Source organism: Mustelus asterias, chromosome 25 (genome assembly GCF_964213995.1).
Source record: "Mustelus asterias chromosome 25, sMusAst1.hap1.1, whole genome shotgun sequence".
Lineage (NCBI taxonomy): Eukaryota > Metazoa > Chordata > Chondrichthyes > Carcharhiniformes > Triakidae > Mustelus > Mustelus asterias.
In genome coordinates this window covers 34,205,076-34,214,674 of record NC_135825.1, presented here as the reverse complement: position 1 = coordinate 34,214,674, position 9,599 = coordinate 34,205,076, and positions in this window count along the sequence as shown.

The window sequence follows — 9,599 nt, the reverse complement described above, 5'->3', positions numbered from 1 at the left end:
ATCATGGGATACTACACTCATTCCTTTGTGTGACCTTGAATTTTTAGTTTTAAACCACATCTACCTCTCTAATAAAAGCAAATTACTACGGATGCTGGAATCTGAAACCAAAAGGAAAAATGCTGGAAAATCTCAGCAGGCCTGGCAGCACCCATAAGGAGAGAAAAGAGTTGACGTTTCGAGTCCAGATGACCCTTTGTCAAAGATCAGAGCCGGATCAAAGATCAAAGTAACTCATTTGGACCGAAACATCAGCTCTTTTCTCTCCTTACAGATGCTGCCGGACCTGCTGAGATTTTCCAGCATTTTCTCTTTTGGTTCTGACTTCTCTAACCTCCTCCAGCCCTACAACCCTTCAGCATTACCATGCCCTTCAACTCTGACCTCTGAGACTTCCTGATTTTAATCACTCGGCCATTGGCAGCCACATCCCAGGGTGCTAAACTCTGGAATTCTCTTCCTAAAATTCTCCACCTCCCTATCCTCCTCTCAGACTCTCCTTTAAGCCTTTGGGTGAAATTTCTGGCCTAACAGCTCCTTATATGGCTCAGTGTCAAGTTTTGTTTGGCAGCACTGCAGTGAAGTTGTTTGACATGTTTTATTACCTCAAAGGCACGATACACAAAATACATACTGTTTTTGTGAATGGGGATTGAGACCAACACTGACTCCAATCCGTCATTATCTTCGGTTCGCTCAGGTGGCTGGACGGCTGGTTCATGATGTGGAGCAATGCCAACAACACCCCGTACCAGCTGAGGTAATTCATGAAGAAAACAAACACAGAAAATGCTGGAAACCCTCAGCAGATCTGACAGCATTTGTGGAGAGAGAATAGAGCCAACATTTCAAGTCTGGATGACCCTTCATCAGAGCTGAAGACAAGGTTTATAAATTCTACCCCCTCAGATGCTGCTAAGATTTCCCAGTATATTCTGTCTTTGTTTCAGATTCCAGCTTCTGCAGTATTTTGCCCTTATCCATGAAGACCCCACCTTCTCAACCTTGCCCCTCACCTGAGGTGTGGTTGTCCTCAGGTTAAATCACCACCAGCCCATGGTAAACTGGGACTATGGTGACTTTACCTTTACATGCAACATATGTGCAAAACATTGCATCTTTCTGCTGTTTTCAGTTCTACTTATTTACCTTATTCTGCCATTTGCTTGCTATTTTCCATTCACATCCTAGATATCTCTAATTCATGAAGCCAGATCCACCAAGCAGTTAATATCAAGTTTACTCTTTGAGTAACATGATACCATGATTAGATTTCTTTTCCAAATTGAGGGAATTTCTGCCCTGCCAATAATGTGCCTGCTTTTTTCCATAACCAAAGTCACCAACACCTCCAAGGCCTCATTATCAAAATGAAGATCATCAATTATCATTGAACCTTTTTGCACAGCTCTGTCGATAAACTCTATTATTTATAGTGGTTAAATGGTTTCTTAGCTGCTTGAGATATTTTAAAATGATTATTGTTAGCTGCAAGCTTTTCATTATCATTTTAAAAAATCACATTCTTAGGAAGCTCAGTTCTCAAAGCCATGTAAATTACGATGTAGATAAAAGCAGACATTCTATCCATTTACAGTAACCAAGAATTTCAAGTCTAGGTTGTTAAATATCTCACTGGCAGGGTATGCAGAAAAAGTAGGAATCTTGCACCATGCAAATGAAACCATGATATGCATTGTTGGCAAATCTTTACTAATTGCACACTGACCCAGTAATGGAGGTATGGTGGCACATGAGCTTATACTGCTGACTCACATGGCCAGGGATCTGCATTCAATTCTGGCCTTGAATGACTGCCTGTGTGAAGTTTGAATGTTCTCCCCCTGTCTGCGTGGGTTTCCTCCGGGTGCTCCAATTTCCTCCCACAGTCCAAAGATGTGCAGGTTAGATGGATTAACCATGCTATATTGTCCCTTAGTGTCCCAAGATATATAAGTCAGAGGAATTTGTGGGATAACTATGTCCAGTTAATGGATAAGGTTTGGGTAAGATGCTCTGGGAGAGAGTTACTGCAGACTTGATGGGTTGAATGGCATCTTTCTGCATTGTTGGTATCCTATGATTCCATGATGCCATAACAGACCTAGGGAGAAAGGTCTTATCTGCAAAAACTCATGGGGCGATTCTCCCCAAAAAAACTAAGTACCCAACGGGCGGAAAAATGCAATATTTTCCTGCCCGTTTTTTGGGCATACTTAGTTGGACGAATCTCTAACACTCTCTGCTTCATAGAGTACCTCATGCCACTAAGCGGGGGGCAGGGCCTCATCCCAGTGGAGAGGCCAGAATCAATGCGCTGAGCGGGCCACTGGGCATGCTCCGGTCTGTCAGCGCCGAGATCAGCACATGCAAAGTGGTCCCACACAGCCAGCCTCCTTTGCTGGACAGCTCGATTGCTGGCCAGCCCTGTGACCCCCACAATGCCAACCCTCTGCCCCCCCCAAGGCCCGATTGCTAGCACCCTGACCATTCCTGGGCCAGCTCCGAACTACCCCCTCCCGGCCCGCCTGTTCTCCAAACACGCTTCCTCTGCAGACCTGACCACCCCCCCACTGCAGTGCTGATCCCCCAGCAGGCTGACACCCCCTGGAGATTTCAGTCCTGGACTCGCTAATTATGTTTAAAATAAATGGAAATAACAATGTTAATGAGTTTAGTGCTTCCTCGCCAATTTCCGGTGCGGAGCAGACGCCGCTGGAAATCCGGCGCTGGGAGAGGCTATCGGTGTGGGAATGCATGTGTGAATCCCACGCATCGGCCGCTGCGAGATTCTCCCGGCCCACTGTGCTAAAAAAGTAGCACCGAGCAATCTTTTTGCTCGGGCATTTTTATTAGTGCAGCAATCATGAATTATGTCTGTGTTTCGCTTCTAATCTCTTATTCATAACGAAATTACATTCTAATATCTTTGCCATCATCTCTCCACTGCACCCACTAACCTATCAGAATAATTCGTCCAGGAACTTGTCAATTGTTTGCCATTCACAACATCAGAACCGGAACTGTGTGTCATTTGTGCTCTCTCACTTTTTCGAGTTTCTCATAAGAGTATGATTAAAATTCTCAGTGCCTGTGGCATGCATGCAAAATGTGTGCAATTCAGCAGTGGGGGTATTGGTGAAACCCGCTGACAATGCAACAAGTGGGTCAAACTGGGAGGGTTGGCATCACAGCCATAACTATCCTGCCCAACTCCATTGCCATTAACATAAAGGGTGTTTTTCAAAATGAAATTTTGCTTGTAATTATTTCACATTATATCTGTTTCACTTTATTCACATGCGCATCATTGTTATATTGGATTGGGGAATGGCTATCCGACAGGAAGCAGAGAGTCGGAATAAATGGGTGCTTTTCTGGTTGGCAGATGGTAACTAGTGGCGTGCCGCAGGGATCGGTACTGGGGCCTCAACTATTTAACCATTTATATAGACGATTTGGAGGAGGGGACTGAGTGTAGGGTAACAAAGTTTGCAGATGACACAAAGATAAGTGGAAAAGTGAATCGTGTGGAGGGTGTAGAAGGTCTGCAGACAGATTTGGACAGGCTGAGTGAGTGGGCGAGGATCTGGCAGGTGGAGTATAACGTTGACAAATGCGAGGTTATTCACTTTGGAGGAAATAATAGCAAATTGGATTATTATCTAAATGGAAAAAAATTACAACATGCTGCTGTGCAAAGGGACCTGGGGGTCCTTGTGAATGAGATGCAAAAACCCAGTCTGCAGGTGCAACAGGTGATCAAGAAGGCAAATGGGATGTTGGCCTATATCGCAAGGGGGATAGAATATAAAAGCAGAGATGTCTTGCTGCATCTGTACAGGGCATTGGTGAGGCCGCAGCTGGAATACTGTGTGCAGTATTGGTTCCCTTATTTGCGGAAGGATATATTGGCCTTGGAGGGAGTGCAGAGAAGGTTCACCAGGTTGATACCAGAGATGAGGGGTGTTGATTATGAGGAGAGACTGAGCAGATTGGGTTTGTACTTGTTGGAATTTAGAAGGCTGAGGGGGGAACTTATAGAGACCTATAAGATAATGAAAGGGCTGGATAGGGTAGAGGTGGAGAGATTCTTTCCACTTAGAAAGGAAGCTAGAGCTAGAGGGCACAGCCTCAAAATAAAGGAGGGTCAGTTTAGGACAGAGTTGAGGAGGAACTTCTTCTCTCAGAGGGTGGTGAATCTCTGGAATTCTCTGCCCACAGAAGCGGTGGAGGCTACCTCTTTGAATATGTTTAAATCATGGATAGATGGATTCCTGATCGGTAAAGGAATTAGGGGTGATGGGGATCAGGCGCGTAAGTGGAACTGATCCACTTCAGATCAGCCATGATCTTTTTGAATGGCAGGGCAGGCTCAAGGGGCTAGATGGCCCCTATTTCTTATGTTCTTATAGAAACATAGAAACATAGCAAAACTACAGCACAAAACAGGCCCTTCGGCCCCACAAGTTGTGCCGAGCATATCCCTACCTTCTAGGCCTACCTATAACCCTCCATCCTATTAAGTCCCATGTACTCATCCAGGAGTCTCTTAAAAGACACTATTGAGTTTGCCTCCACCATTACTGACGGCAGTCGATTACACTCGCCCACCACCCTCTGTGTGGAAAACTTCTCCCTAACATTTCCCCTGTACCTACCTCCCAGCACCTTAAACCTGTGTCCTCTCGTAGCAGCCATTTCCACCCTGGGAAAAAGCCTCTGAGAGTCCACCCAATCTATGCCTCTCAACATCTTATATACCTCTATTAGGTCTCCTCTCATCCTACGTCTCTCCAAGGAGAAAAGACTGAGCTCCCTCAGCCTATCCTCATAAGTCATGCCACTCAATCCAGGCAACATCCTTGTAAATCTCCTCTGCACCCTTTCAATCTTTTCCACATCCTTCCTGTCGTGAGGTGACCAGAACTGAGCACAGTACTCCAAATGGGGTCTGACGAGGGTCTTATATAGCTACATCATTATCCCCGGACTTCTAAACTCAATCCTTTGATTGATAAAGGCCAGCACACCATACGCCTCCACCTGCGGGGCTGATTTTAGAGTCCTATGGACCAGGACACCAAGGTCCTTCTGATCCTCTACAGTACTAAGAGTCTTTCCCTTTATATTGTACTCCTTCATCCCATTTGACCTGCCAAAATGGACCACTAAGCATTTATCTGGGTTGAAGTCCATCTGCCACTTCTCTGCCCAGTCTTGCTATCTATGTCCCTCTGTAACTTCTGACATCCCTCCAGACTACCACAACCCCACCAACCTTTGTGTCGTCGGCAAACTTACCAACCCATCCCTCCATTTCCTCATCCAGGTCATTTATGAAAATGACAAACGGCAAGGGTCCTAGAACAGATCCCTGGGGCACACCACTGGTGACCGACCTCCATTTAGAAAAAGACCCATCTATACCCACTCTCTGCCTCCTTTGGGCAAGCCAGTTCTGGATCCACAGGGCAGCAGCCCCTTGGATCCCATGCCCTCTCACTTTTTCTAGAAGCCTTGCATGGGGGACCTTATCGAACGCCTTGCTAAAATCCATATAAACCACATCTACCGCTTTCCCTTCGTCAGTGTGTTTAGTCACATTTTCTGCCTTTGACAAAGCCATGCTGAGTATTCTTGAGCATACTAAACCTCTCTAAATGCTCATAAATCTTGTCCCTCAGGATCTTCTCCATCAGCTTACCAACCACTGAGGTTAGACTCACCGGTCGGTAATTTCCTGGGCTATCCCTATTCCCCTTCTTGAAAATAGGAACCACATCTGCAATCCTCCAATCCTCCGGCACCTCTCCTGTCTCCATCGACGATGCAAAGATCATCGCCAGAGGCTCTGCAATCTCTTCCCTTATATGTGGAGAGCAGCTTAGTCAGAGAGCTAAATGTGCTGACATGCCTCAAGTTGGCATGCATTGATGGTTACAGGGGAGTTAGAGACATTTCCTTTATTGTGGAAGAAACAATGTTGTGATTTTTTGCTCACTCTTCATTGAATAGTAATGTTAATGTCCAGTGTTGTACTCGCCATTCTGTGGGACATGACTGAACTTGCAGGCTCAGCTGGCCCTCACTTCTATAAATTGTAAACCTCATTGTTAAGATCACTCTTAGAGCAGATAATTGAAATATATTAGATGAACTGCCAGTCAACACCCTGAGATGGACACACATGTGGGCAGTGCTGACAATGCCCTTTAAGGCCCCTCATGTTTTTACCTTGACAGACTATCCCCACAACACAGCCCACCACAACTGAGATGTCAGGCCCTTGCCATTCATTTCTTCCATGACCCCCAATTTCTCCCTCTGTCTTCCCGTGGACCCCCCTTCCACTTCTCCATGCTCCTGACCCCTTCCACAACCTTCCTAACTACTGACTCACGCTTGCTGGTCTGGAGCCTCCATGCAAACTGACATTCCCCTGCTTTCCCTCACTTGTGTGATAGAATTGAAGAAGAAAAATTGCTGAACTTACACACAACTGCACAAGGTTGACTGGTGCTTGCCACCTTTAAACAAATGTCAACCGGTGACATAAGATTCATGTTCACTGCTGCCTTCACCTTTAAGGTAAGATGTAATTTAAAAAGGTTGTAGACCAATGAGTGTTCATAGCATGCTAATATGTTACAATAAACCTGCCACAGACCAGCATAATGCATGACACACCACAAACGTTCCTCTGACTTCATTTCTGCATCTCAGCACTTTCTCTTTTGTATCAAAAGTTTACCATCATACAGTACAGGGCAGCATAGTGGAACAGGGGCTAGCACTGCTGCCTCACAGTACTAGGGACCCGGGTTTGATTCCTGGCTTGAGTCACTCTCTTTGTGGTGTTGTGGTTCAGGTCAGAAATTCCAAAGTGTTTTATGGAGCCCACCTGGATCAAACGTTTTGCATCTTGAATTTGGCTAGGATACGCATGATATGTTTCACTTTAGGTATGATTCAAATAACCCACCAGGGAGCTTTTATAAACAAAGTTTATTTAAGAACATAGTTAACACGTTTAGTAAGAATATTAGCAATAACTTCAATCAGCTACAAACAACACCAAAACAACCACGATAATGTATAACCCTGAACGAATATAGGAGCTGTCCCAATCAAACCATTCCCATCAACAAGACCATTCAAACAGGTTTAAAACAGCATAGATTAATGCTCACATGATACTAGAATTAAGTCCTTTGGACGAAGTCTGCAGTTCTCTGGATAGATACAGAACAGTTTGAAGTCAGGACAGCTTCCCTAAAGCCAAGGACTCTAGGCAAGCCACCAACAGCAGATTCTCCCCTTCAGAAAGACAAGACCTTGCTTTTAGATGACCAGCAGAATTTCCAAAACCAGGGAGAAAGAGACTTCTTTTTAGCTTGATGCTAAATTCTAAAACTTGATTCTAAAACTAAAAGCTCAAAACTAAATAGCAGCTCAAACTGAAAACGAAATAACTCCTGTCACCTGACAAAGAACAAAGAACAAAGAACAGTACAGCACAGGAAACAGGCCCTTCGGCCCTCCAAGCCTGTGCCGCTCCTTGGTCCAACTAGACCAATCGTTTGTATCCCTCCATTCCCAGGCTGCTCATGTGACTATCCAGGTAAGTCTTAAACGATGTCAGCGTGCCTGCCTCCACCACCCTACTTGGCAGCGCATTCCAGGCCCCCACCACCCTCTGTGTAAAAAACGTCCCTCTGATGTCTGAGTTATACTTCGCCCCTCTCAGCTTGAGCCCGTGACCCCTCGTGATCGTCACCTCCGACCTTGGAAAAAGCTTCCCACTGTTCACCCTATCTATACCCTTCATAATCTTGTACACCTCTATTAGATCTCCCCTCATTCTCCGTCTTTCCAAGGAGAACAACCCCAGTCTACCCAATCTCTCCTCATAGCTAAGACCCTCCATACCAGGCAACATCCTGGTAAACCTTCTCTGCACTCTAACGCCTCCACGTCCTTCTGGTAGTGCGGCGACCAGAACTGGACGCAGTACTCCATATGTGGCCTAATCAGCGTTCTATACAGCTGCATCATCAGACTCCAGCTTTTATACTCTATACCCCGTCCTATAAAGGCAAGCATACCATATGCCTTCTTCACCACCTTCTCCACCTGTGTTGCCACCTTCAAGGATTTGTGGACTTGCACACCTAGGTCCCTCTGTGTTTCTATACTCCTGATGACTCTGCCATTTATTGTATAACTCCTCTCTACATTATTTCTTCCAAAATGCATCACTTCGCATTTATCCGGATTAAACTCCATCTGCCACATCTCCGCCCAATTTTCCAGCCTATCTATATCCTGCTGTATTGCCCGACAATGCTCTTGACCTGCCAACCAACTTTTTCTCCCAACAATGCAGGGTCATAACATCCCAGTAAAAATAAACAAACCCTCGTCTAAGCTGCAATAAAGGGACACCTCCAGTCAGACCGGTGCCATAATAATAAAAGACAACTGAAGCCAAAAAGACCTGTTTACAACTGCAGAAAACATGATTTAGAAAAAAAACATTTCTTAAAGGTACACTAATGTCACTGCGGGATCTGCACGTTCTCCCCGTGTCTGCGTGGGTTTCCTCCCACAGTCCAAAAGACGTGCTGGTTAGGTGCATTGACCATGCTAAATTCTCCCTCAGTGTACCCGAACAGGTGCCGGAGTGTGATGACTAGGGGATTTTCACAGTAACTTCATTGCAATGTTAACGTAAGCCCACGTGTGACACTAATAAATAAACAAAAAAAAACTGCACAAATCTACCAGCCCTATCTAGCCACATCTATTTTAAATAATTTTGATGTACCATCTGACCTCTTATATTCTGGACAGGTCAAAGAGGGAGGATGCAGAATTTCGGCTTCCAGTGTCAGGGTCATTGTGAGAGTGTCCAAGGACATGGCTTTGTCAACAAGAAGAGAACCTTGAGGTTGGAGTTGTCCATGGTGGAGAGGGTGGAGACCAGGGTGTGGCCGATGATAAATTTAGGGCTGCCCATTGATGGAAAACATACAGCACAACAGGGAGGGCCTCGTGCTGCCATTCATAGGAAACAGGGCTTACCTATATTCCTGAACAGCCTGGAGGAGAACGACTGAACTGTGCAGCCACTTTCCGTCCATGCTCGGACATTTACCAATTTTGCCTGGGGTGGCAGCAGTTCCAGGGATCCAGGCAGCAGGTGGAGAGGGGTTGGTAGCAGTTACAATTCCCAAAATCTCCTGTGAGAACAATGCTTCTGGCTTACATGGATTGAATGCCTATCCAAGTGCCCTTTTAAAAAGTCCTAAAACTCTGGAATGCAATGGCAAGGTGTCGATTTCTTATCCATTCCCGCCGCATGATTCTCCACGTTCCTTGCACATGAATAACTAATTGAATGAACATGTATTGTTGCTGATAACCAGCCATCCCATTTAGAAGCAGAAGTGCCTTGCACATTCGGTCCACTGCCGAAAATCCCACCGCTCCGGAAGATCCTGTCCATTTTCCCTCCCACTAGCCCATAGGGCCTGAGGGACGAATTGGTTCCAAAATTTCCCAGTGATCTGTAAGGTTACTTGGGTGAAAATTCT